At 41.3% G+C, this 12,016-nt stretch overlaps 1 long non-coding RNA gene across 2 annotated transcripts in view; it reads right to left on the minus strand.

The window, feature by feature from the left end:
• The window catches only part of LOC132594126 (uncharacterized), a 34,877-nt gene extending 22,910 nt beyond the window's left edge, over positions 1-11,967 (minus strand). Inside the window, exon 1 of one of the 2 annotated variants that reach the window (XR_009560318.1) lies at positions 11,854-11,967. This is a non-coding gene — a long non-coding RNA (uncharacterized lncRNA). Of the gene's footprint in view, positions 1-10,975 lie in introns of both variants that reach the window. The other variant, XR_009560317.1, reaches the window with a different exon arrangement.
• Between the last annotated feature and the right edge of the window lie 49 nt (positions 11,968-12,016).

The following is a 12,016-nucleotide window of genomic DNA, read 5'->3' on the forward strand; positions in this document are numbered from 1 at the left end:
GTGGTTAAGCCTCTGTGCTCCCAATGCAGGGAGACTGGGTTCAATCCCTGGTTAGGGAAACAGATCCTGCGTGCCACAACTAAGAGTTCACATGCCGCAACTAAAGATCCCACACATGGCAACAAAGATCCTGCGTGCCACAACTAAGACCCGGCACAGCCAAATAAATTAATTAATTAAAAAAAAAAAAAGAAGACGAAGAAGAAAGGAAATAGGAAAGGTTATCGTTTGAATTGGACAGTAGAATTTAGTTCTGGAGAGGTTCCAATACAAGTTGAAAGGAAGGTCAAGTTTGGGGAGGAATATGAAACAGTAAGATTTCAAGGGATAAGAGGATGAGCTCTTCCTTCTTTAAGACTCATTTGCTACAAAAAGAAAATCTTGGCAACAAGTGTCTCTCCTCCCCAGCTCTCTGCCTTCTCTTATCTGTATCTTGTGAGCTAAATGAATGAAAATTTAAGAAGTTATTGAAACAAGATAATACATTGAAGCAGCTCCTTTCAGAGCCATGTTTCACGGACTTGAGGAGCCTTGAGTTCTGGGACTGGTATAGTGACGGCCATAAACAATAATTTTCACTTAAGAAAAAACTTTAATTCCTCTCACGGCTTAATTATATTTTAGCCTCATTTATCTCCTTTTCATGACTCAAGCCCTTGGATTTCAACTTCTTGCCAATTCTTCCACATCCTCAATTTGACCTTTCCCTTAGCATTTATTATTTTCCACCCAAGTTCACATATAGAAACATAATTTGGGAATATCAGTACTAATTTAAGTCAAGGCATTGGTGAAAAAAGTTAGGTAGTTAACCCCTTAACAATACCCTCCTCCAAAGGAGTAAATGCATGAGAGATTTTTTTTTAAAGAGAAAAAAGATAAGGTTGGGACGAAAACAACAAGAAAGACATAAAGAAAAGTTCATGGAAAATGGTTCTACTCTGGCAGAAGAAAAACAAATTGTATATCAGCAGCTTCACTAGTCCTATTTCAAAGCAATAAAATAGTTAGGTTTTCTCTAACTCATTCACTTGTATCCATTTTAGAACTGCCTGCTCCTCCATCCTTCAGAGCTTATTCCTTAAATCATTTGGGAATTCCAGCTACATAAATTTCTAATGAGTCCAATGAAGCCTGAGAGCTGAATGAAAAGTATTACATTACTATCCTGCCTTTATACATAGTTTTTCCTTCTAGAGACATAAAGCATTTCACACATACTTTCTCTTTTACTCAGCAGGCATTTCTAAGAGTGGAACAGCAGGCTGCGGACCCTAAGTCATGTGAATCGCCAGCAAGGGAGACTCAAATTCCAGACTTCAAGTTCTGGACTTTTTCCACTGAACTCTGGCACCACTCGAGATCCAAATGATGTACTTTCCAGACTGTGGTTCCTTCTGATTGATGAGTATTCAAGGGATCCCTCCTAGAGACCTTTCTCTAGGTCAGTTTCATTCTGTTATCAACCCCTCTGGGTAAAAATCCTCCACTAGTTACAAATTCGGTTCATGTCTGTTCTTCCTGACTTCTCATCGAAGAGTTTCTACCCTGGCGTCATGGTCACATTTGCAGATTCTTTCCTGAGATGGGAATTGTCTGGGCCTGAAGACAAGCTCTTTTATGAGACTACCTACACTCGTAATTCCTTCTCACCTACCTCAAGTTTTAATTCCCTTTGAGAGATGTTTGTTTGAAATCACTTTTGGTTTGAAATCACTTTTTCCAAGAGAAGAAATCAAGAGCTTGGCAAACAATGAGAGATTTTGTCTGTTGGCTTATTCACTGACTCAAGGACTTTCACTATTCCCTGCTCTGCGACTCTGAAAATAATTTCTTTGTGCTTTCAAATTGCCTATCAATACAATTGGAATCTCTCCGGTGATAATGACTAATTTAAAAATATTTTAAAGCATTGATATCAGAGGGGGTCCCAACTTCTGAAACATCATTTACTACCCACAATCCTTACATTTATTGACAAAGAAAATGATTAGAATTTGTGTGTGTGTGTGTGTGTGTGTGTGTAATAGGCTGTGTTGGGGGTGAAATGGTAAATGAATTATCCAAAATTAGTGATGTTATCAGACAAGCCATTTAGAAGAAGGATATGTCACTCGCTACCTCCTCATGTGATATGGATCCATTAACCTTTGGCTATATTTCAATAAATAAAATTGGAAGACAGAACACTTATTTCCCCATTTGAAGATATTCCCCAGATACTTTACAAAATTTATGCATTAAAATATGTGATACAATGGACCATGGAGATGGCAGTGCCGTGGCTGAGGCAGTGTGAGAACTGTAGGGTGGGGCGTCCATGGAAGTTGAAGGAGGAAGTATTTATGAATGACCTGCTGAAATGTGAAAAGAAGATGATATTCTCTAAGGCATCAGGCTGCTGGAGGACCTGCTGCCCAAAGGGAGCAAAAAGGAGCAATAGGTCTATATCTTCTACTTGACTGAGGGCACTGCCAGCTCAAGGAATGGGAAAAGACCCTAAGATATATACAGGGGCTGCTGCAGGCAGAGCAGTCAGGCTAAGGAGCTGAAGAAAGGAGAAAACTGTCTCTGTCTCCCCTCCCACATCGGCTCCTGTCCCCCTACTCCCCGCCATCCCTCTATCCCCACCTCGCTTTGCTCCTCATCCCAAATCCCTCTGAATTCCTGCTTATTAAGATTCCTCCCCCTCCCCTCACTTTAGGCCCTTTCAATCTCCCTGTTAATGGTCTCCCTCCAAGCAGGTCCCCCTCAGCCTCCGCTCACCTCCCCAACCCCTCACCAAAGGCCTTCCTGGTAAGATTTAGGAGCTAGCCAAGTCGATTTATAAATTCTCTCAGCATGTCTAGTTTATGTTGATTCTTAGCAGCATTAATTTGGGAATTTCAATTTTTTAAACCAATTTCTCAAACTTTGCCATTGCTCTAATCATGTCACAGAATGATGCAAAATAAAATAAGGGCCGAATGGTACTAATGCAGGGAAGAGAGATGGAACGAGGGGCCTACAACGCGAATCCACTTGTGTCCCTTTGTGAGGCGATGAGAAAACTAAGGAAACCCATGACTGGGCAAAGCAGGCAGAGATAGTAATGGCTTAGGATCCTTTGATTTTTTGAATGGTGGCAAAATCAAACTAGAACCCAGATCTCCAAATGTATAATTTCATGGTGTCAGTGAAGCACATGAGCTTAAGAAGTAGGAAGGGGAGTTCACAGTCTGGCTCTGCCTCTTAGGAGTGTGAGAATTGAGGAAAGTTACTTAGCCTCTTTGAAACTGTTTCTCCTTTTGTGAAATGGGATACATTTGCTGCAGGATTAAATGAGCTAACCTGGCAAGGGCCAAACTGAGTTAAAAGTCAGTCTTTGCCCCAGCCTCCTCAGCCCTTTGCTTGACAGGTGGAGCAAGCCACAAGGATTGCACAACTCCTAGATTCGCAGGTCACATCAAGGGAAGGAAGGTGGCCGAATCTTTATCAGGAATTTAAACCTGGCTTGTTTGCCCCTGGCTCAAACTTATCACTGTGCTGGGGTAATTCTCCAACCCTCTCTGGAACTCAGTTCATTCCTCTGTGGGATGAAGAAATACAATCTATGCCTTTAAAACACGGGTTAGATAAGAACCAATTAATGTTTATAAAATACAGTGTTACCCAAGGATGAGAGTACAGGGTCAAAATGCATTTTCAATACATGCTATTATAGGTCAGGGTAGTGTTTCCCAAATTGTGGAGTTTGAATTGCTGGTGGTATACAAAACAGTTTTTGGCTGCCGCATAAAATGACAAAAAATATGTAGAGAGAAAGTTGACTCCCTTTCAATTGTCTTTAATTACATCAAGAAGTAATTCTCATTTGGAGTCTCTAATACTTGTTTCTCTCTTTAAAAAGAGAGTAAACCTTGGGAGCCATGCCTTCAGCAAGAGGAGGAATTAAGGAGAATTTAGAAATATTTCCAAAGTTTTAATTTTTATGTTTGTCTTCTAGTTATAGCAAATAACACTGGTTTCCCATTTATGATAATGGTAACCTTTTTTCTTAAAAGTAAACGGAAGTTTTTTTAAAAATAAATTTATTTATTTTTGGCTGTGTTGGGTCTTCGTTGCTGCATGTGGGCTTTCTCTAGTTGTGGGAAGCAGGGGCTACTCTTCGTTGCAGTGCGCAGGCTCCTTATTGCGGTAGCTTCTCTTGTTGTGGAGCACGGGCTCTAGGCGCACAGGTTCAGTAGTTGTGGCTCGTGTGCTCTAGAGCACAGGCTCAGTAGTTGTAGCACACGGGCTTAGTTGCTCCGCGGCATGTGGGATCTTCCCGGACCAGAGCTCGAACCCATGTCCCCTGCATTGGCAGGTGGTTTCTTAACCACTGCACCACCACGGAAGCCCGGAAGTTTTAAAATACATTACATATTAGAAAATTTTTAATTTTAAAAATAGGGAATTCCCTGGTGGCCCAGAAGTTAGGACTCTGCGCTCTCACTGCTGAGGGCCCGGGTTCAATCCTGGGTTGGGGAACTAAGATCCCACAAGTGGCAAGGCATGACCAAAACAAAAAAACTTGATTCAAATAAAAATATTAAGTAAATACTAACATAAATGATATGTGGATTTGGACAAATTGAAAAGGTAGTTTTCAAATGACTGAAGTTTGGGAAACACTGGCCTCATGGATGAGGAGTCCAGGGACCTGTATTCTAGCCCTGCCCCTGGTAGAAACCTACCACGTGACTTTGGCGAAGCTGAGCCTCAGCACCTTCATCTGGAACTAACAGGGCTTGCTCAGTTGGTCCCTAAGGAAACTTCCGGCTCTAGTATCCTATCATTTGAAGCAGATGACTAAGACATTTTCTGTTTTCCGGTTAAGAATCAGTTGTTCTGTTTTCTCTCCATAACCCCCTTCAGGCATTTGATACCTAATCGAAAAGAAATATGCATCTCCATTTTATTAACACTCATAAGTTTAACTAATGCATATGTTGTTCCAAAAATGCAAAAGAAAGGAAGGAATTCTTTGTAATGGAAAGAATACTGGATTTTGAGGGAGATGACATTCATTCTGGTCCTCAAATTTGCCATTTACTGAAAATGTGATCTTAGGTAACCTTAAGTTCTCTTTAGCACTAAAATTCTATGAAATGCAAACAAGTCTATAAAAAGGAAGTAGATCAGCTGAGAATTCACTGCCTTTCCTTTCTAACTGAGATATTTAATACCCCACAGTACGATTTTAATATAGACTCAGAGCTGAAAGGAGATCTTCATTTATTTTTTCTCACTCCCCAAGGAGATCTTCATTTTAACTCTCATTTTGATACTAGCATTGTACTTGGTACATAGTAGGTAATCAATAAATATTTAATGAATAAACAAAAAGTGGCTTCTCATGAACATGAGGCCAAGAAGAAACACATTTCATCAGGTAAGAATTTAATTAATTCAAAGGGAGTTAATTGAGCACCTACCATTTGGCGGCCATACTTGCCAAGCATTATACCTTTTACCTTCCATAAATAGCAAGATGAAAAAGACATGGCTTCTGTCTTCTATTAACCAATGACACTTTGAGGGGAGATGGCATGTGTACAAATAACCACAGTATGGTAAAAGAACTACAGTGCAATGAGAAAAGTGCCAGGCTCCTCACGAGCAGAACTGTGCCCCATCTTCATTCTTTTACTAACTAGTTGTATGAATATGAGAAACTCATTTGTAGAGTCAAATACCAGTTTCATCACCTGTAAAATAAGGTTACACTGTATGATCTCTAAGGTCCCTTCCAGCTATGAATCTGAAAATGATTCTATGCCCCTGAGAAATTAGTTTAAATGCTAGTCTCGAAGACTCCTAACTATACATTGGAGATTATTTCTTAAATACACTTATTTTTCCAGGTAAAAATAATAAGCAAAATCACACAATTTTTTTTATTGGCTTCAATCACAATTGCCTTAATCTTTGAACTCTCCTACTAGCAAACTTTCGAATTTGATTTCTCTTGATTTTTGTAAAGACAGTAATAGGAACACCTGCTTTCTCAGTTTACCTCAAATACCCTAGTGGGAAGTTAGATGAAAGAGTCAATTCAATTCCATTCAACAAACATCTATTGAATATCAATTATGTGCAAAATCCTAAAAATGACTCCAAGATAAAGAAAAGTCATGGGGCTTCCCTGGTGGCGCAGTGGTTGAGAGTCTGCCTGCCGATGCAGGGGACATGGGTTCGTGCCCTGGTCCGGGAAGATCCCACATGCCGTGGAGCGGCTAGGCCCCTGAGCCATGGCCGCTGGGCCTGCGCGTCCAGAGCCTGTGCTCCGCAAAGGGAGAGGCCACAACAGTGAGAGGCCCGCGTACCGCAAAAAAAAAAAAAAAAAGAAAAGTCATGGCCCTCAAGGAACCTAAAACCAAGTAGAGAAAATGAAACATTTTCATTATAACAAGAGAATTCATTTCATAGAAAGGAAAAAACAAATTCAGAAAGTAAAACAATATGGAAGATTAAAAAAGAACTTAAAAAGAAACGATATGGAGGAGGGTTGGAAATCAGTCAGAAATTCCTCAGCCTAAAAGAAACGATGACCCATATGTTAGCAAGTAAAGGTATCAGTTGGAAGATCTTGCATTCAAATCCATTCCACCAGGGCAAGACTGGCTGGGGCCAGCAGCTCGAGTAGAGATAGCTTGTGAGCTGTCCGCAGGACTCTCTGGGTCCCGGGAGAAGGACTCAAATTCCAGCCAATGCTGGCACCCTCCAACAGAAGGGAGAAAGAAACAGCTGACTTAAAAAGTTGCCCCCAAAGTCAGGCAACCGAAGTTGAGAAGAGTACAGAAGCATTTCCCAAACAAAGAACAGAGGGGAGGACAAGCAAGAGAAACACTTGCGTTTCATGCAGTCGGTGAAAGATAATTTTCTTCTCCCTCATAATCTCTACAGATGGTCATAGGTAGGAACATTCAGAAAAATGAAAATGCAAAGCTCTATCAGAGGAAGAGAAAAATGATTGATATGAGGAAAATCTCCATCACTGCATGGAATATTCCATTTTATACAGATTTCTCCTGAAGGTCCAGGACTGAGCTAAAGGACTGAGCCTGCGTGTAGGTGCCCTGAGTTTGCGGGTAAGGAGAGGAGAAGGGGATGGAGCTGAGTCAGCTCAGCAACAAGCTCTGGGAATCCAACAGAACACTGGAGACAGGGTCTCTGCTTACCCTTTTAGATACAATACGATAATTTCCTATAGGCTGCCAGGAGCGTTCTGGCTCAGACATAGATGTAGAAACATCTAGACTGGCTACACCATTTTCCACACTTTCGGCCATTCTGGGTATAGTTGTAAACTAAGATCAAATTACACATCTTTGAAAACCTGATACTAACGTTCTGCTCATACCACACTGTCAAACACCTCACAAAAAATGTGAAATCAGGAAGAAAAGTGAAAAATAAGACAGCAGGGTAAAAGTAGGGGCATTTCTAGACACTTCATCCCCAGCAAGACTACCACAGACAAAAGGAGTTGCCTCCAGAATTTTCCTCTGGGCTCTATTATTTTTTCTGTATGTTCTACAACTATCAAGGTATCTACTACAGTTTATTAATGCACATGTTTGTGTGTATAAATTATGCTTGTCCAGCTAAATTCTGAGCAAATTCCACACTCTTCAATCCAGGATCCCAGACTTAACTCCACAAATCCCAAGATCCGAAACTCCTGCTCTAGGACCCAAGCACTGAATAACTATGGGCGAATTCCTAGGCTTAGCCTGGGGGAGCTGTAGCAACAATAGCAAAAAGGTCCAAAAAGCAAAACAAACAGGCACACAAGCAACTTTCCTATTGCTTAAACAATGAGGCTGTTCTTAACTTTTTGTTTGGTCTCAGTCAATAGTGAGTCAAAAGACTATGGCGGGTCTTCCCTGGTGGCGCAGTGGTTGAGAGTCTGCCTGCCGATGCAGGGGACACGGGTTCGTGCCCCGATCCGGGAAGATCCCACATGCCGCGAAGCGGCTGGGCCCGTGAGCCATGGCCGCTGAGCCTGCGCGTCCGGAGCCTGTGCTCCACAATGGGAGAGGCCACAACAGTGAGAAGCCCGCGTACCGCAAAAAAAAAAAAAAAAAAAAAAAAGACTATGGCGATCTTTTTCATCTTTGAGATTTAACCACACTAGGGGACAATAAAATATTTGGGATTTTGGATGTTGGTTTGTTGTTCTGTTTTGTTTCTGTTTTGTTTTGTTTTGTTTTTCTGGTGGTGGTAGGCTTCAAACTCCTGTTGTACAATTATTAGTGGGTTTCTTTTTTTAAAGTCATGTTTGATTGTTATTTTAAGTAAACATTGCTTCCCTTTAGTTATAGGAAGGGAACACTTACTTTCTACTCTCACCAGGATATATATTCAGAAACAAGATCCTGCAAGAATCCTTCCCAATTTAAAGCTAATTTAGAGGTTTGTCTGTAACTTCAGAGACAACCCACTTGAATTGTTCTAACTTTTGGTGAATATGGAGTCTCCCAAAACAGGCCACAATTTTGAACTGGATACATTCATAACATCAAGGGGAATATACCTACACTGTCCATATGAGTAATGAGAGTTTAATTACAGGAGAAGCCCACCTTTCTGCACTATTAAATATCATGTATTCTGAAGAAGGAAAGGAAAAAAACTCACCTCCAAATGAAGTTCAAATTACCTACAATGATGTGGTGAAAAGTTTATCTACATAGGAAACTATTATTTTATCGTGAGAAAGAAAAAAAGCATGACACAAAATTTTCTATTGTATTCTACTCCAAAATTCTAATTATTTACATATAAAATGGTTATATTTATTGTCCTTAAACAAAAGAATGTAATAATTTTTGCTTCCCCTCTCTAATGCTATGTACTTCTCTGTCAGTATAAGAAAACAGTGTAGAAAAATACATCCTTAAGAGATATAACTACATGAAAATGCCAAATTGTGTTGTTGTTGTTGTTGTTTCTTTTTGGCCAAGTTGCGTGGCTTGCTGGACCTTAGTTCCCCGACCAGGGACTGAATCCACACCCTCAGCAGTGAGAGCATGGAATCCTAACCACTGGACCCCCAGGGAATTCCCAATGCCAAACTGTTAATACAACATTTTGCTGAGAGGTGAGAAAATGGAATAAGACAGGATGTAAATTTTTAAAAAATTATATTTCAAGATAGTAAATGTTGGTTCAAAAATTTTTAAAGAAATGATATCCACATAAAAAAATCATGACTAAATCACCCTTAGTAGCTAACCACACAGCAGCAATGTTTTCTGAATAACTCAAGAATGAGATTCAAGAAAACGGGTTTTTAGTGGTTGGATCAGCTTTGTTTTGGAAGTGAATGCTTTCCAGAACTTTTACTTATGATTTTGATTATACATATACTTGATGTTATTTTTATGGCTCTTTGCCAATCCCTTATATTTTATGAGATTTTGATCTTTCACTTTTGCAGCTAGCTGGGATTATTATGTAGAAAAATAGTATCTAACACTTACATCTTACTCTTAGTATCTGACACTCTGTTGCCAGACCCTGTTCTAAATGTTTTTCTCATATTAACTCACTTAATTCTCAAAACTGTGAAGTAGGTAATATTACCATCTCCATTTTACAGATGAGAAGATTGAGGCATAGGGAGGTTAACAAATTTGCCCAAGGACACACAGCTAGTAAAATTTTAAAAGCCTAGGAGGAAATGCACCAAGGTATTGATGGCGGTTTCTTAGGGTGTGGGGTTATAAAGGAGTGTTAAGAGAGATGACATGACAAGCTCTTGAATTAAGACAGTGGCAGCTGTTTTGGAACAGAGAAGACAGACTCCAGAACGTTTAAGAGAAAATACTGGCAGGGCTTGGGGACTGATTCATGCCACATGGGGTTGGGGGAGAGTGGCCTGAGTCTGAAAACACTCCAGCTTCTGGCTTGGGTGACTGGATGGACATGCTCACTAGGGTAGGGAATATAACAGATGGAGCACCTTTGGGAGAGAAGATTGTTCTCAGTTGTGACATATCAGGCTTTATTGTAAGTATCTGAATATGTAAATCTGAAGCCCAAGAAAGAAGGCAGGTCTGGCCTTGAGAGTCTTCACACAGAGCTGGTAATTAAACCCCAAAGAGAGGTTGTCATAACGCAGGGAGAGTGTGGAAGAAGAAAAACAGCTGTGGAACAAGAATAAAGCTCTGGAGAATCTCAGCTTTATGGGATATGCAGGTGATAAGAGAGACATTCGGATTTGACATTAACATAGCAAATATAAATATGAAATGCCACGTACGTATTTACTTCTCATGGTAGGGTTCATTTATGAGAGACAAGGTAGCATGGAAGTGGGGCAGGGCAGTAGACAAGTTTGGGTTCAAATCTAGCGCTTTATCACTTCGGAGCTCTGTAACTATCGTCAAGTTACTAACTGTTGGTAAAATATAAATGATTAATACACTGCTCATACTGCTGTGGGTATTAAATGGGTTAATCCACAAAAGCACTTATATGGCACGGTGCCTGACATGTAGCATGGACCCAATAAATAGTACATATTAGCACTAATGAGTATGCAAGTCATACAATTATTTTTCATTCCATTGTCATACTTTGCCAGTTGAGGAAATGGTCTGGAAGTCTGTTGACTAGCAGTAATGAACTAGAGTGGAATTAAACAATTGTACGAAAAAGTCACCAAAACAATTCACAGACACTCAAGAACTGGTATTTTCCATGAATTTGTTTGGTACAGTACATGTAAACAGAGGTACTAGCAGTTCGTTAGAAGAATTAGCAGGGCCTGATAGAAATATTGGTATCTGAGCTACAAGACTGCATTAAAATTTTTCTTTTGTTCTACTATAAGTATTCAACAACTAGCCCCAGTATCTGGCACAGAGTAAACCATCAATAAATATGTTGACTGAATGTAACAAAATGATTTTTTTAAAAAAGGAGGGGGGATGATTTCTTGTACCTGGTATTAAACATCTCACCATTGGAAGAATTATCCTTATGCAAAGAAAAAGATGAAGTAGCCATGCCTAGGTGCTGTCACTTGAGATCTCTCAAAAGAGCTTGGCTATGCAACTCCTCTCCCATCAGCATCTGCTGCATATTTGAAATTCCCAGCCTTAGTTGTCCTCCTTTGGAACTTTAGAGTTTAGAGTCCACAGAAGAGCCAATTAAAATGCAAATATGTCATCTGTATACGGGAACCAACTTGGCTTCTGGCAGACACTGACACGTTTATCAGCTCTGCTGTGTGAATGGTTAGCTGCCTCCCGGAGGCCTAGACCTTGGGCGCAGTAAGGGCTGCTTCTCAGCAGACACAGTGAGGTCTGCTTTGGCCAGTGGCAGGGACACTGCTGACCGCCAGCCTCGCTGCAGCCCCGAGGCAGGCCCAGCTGCAGGAAGCAGCCAGGACAAAGACAGCCCCGGGAGGTCTCATGGTGGGGCGGGACGCCATCATGCCCCGGTCTCCCTGTTCCTGAATTCGGGTCACCTCGGCCCTTCCAAAAACCGGCTGGCTCTCGTCAGAACGTTCGCGGCCGGACGTGTGGGTGCATAGCGATGTTCATTGTCTTCTCACTGTTTTCATCACTGCAACCTCCAGTTCCCCGGCACATGAGGGCCGGGGAGGTGGCCAAACCGAGTTAAAACCTGAAACGTCTTTTTTGTTCTTTACAGTTCAGTCAGTTTAAATTCCATGCAATCTTTACGGTGTGAGCTAATATGTATTATACAATTCTGTGTTTGCCTTTTCAAAGGCTCTTCAACTTACAAATACCATGCTGGCCTCCCGGCCGGGAAAATAACACAATTAAAACGCACAGTCGGTAAGTTCCAACCCACCGTTTGGGGCTGGGCTGCGGCTGCAGCCTCCCCTTCCTCCTCCGCCCCGGCGCTCTTCCGGCTCCCCTTTCGCGTCCCCAGGACAACGCCCGCGCGCACCCGGAGAGAAGGCGCGGCGCCGAGCCGAGGCCGTCACGTCCCGAACGTCGGGAGGCTGGCCATC

This window comes from Globicephala melas, chromosome 20 (assembly GCF_963455315.2).
Source record: "Globicephala melas chromosome 20, mGloMel1.2, whole genome shotgun sequence".
Taxonomy (NCBI): Eukaryota; Metazoa; Chordata; class Mammalia; order Artiodactyla; family Delphinidae; genus Globicephala; species Globicephala melas.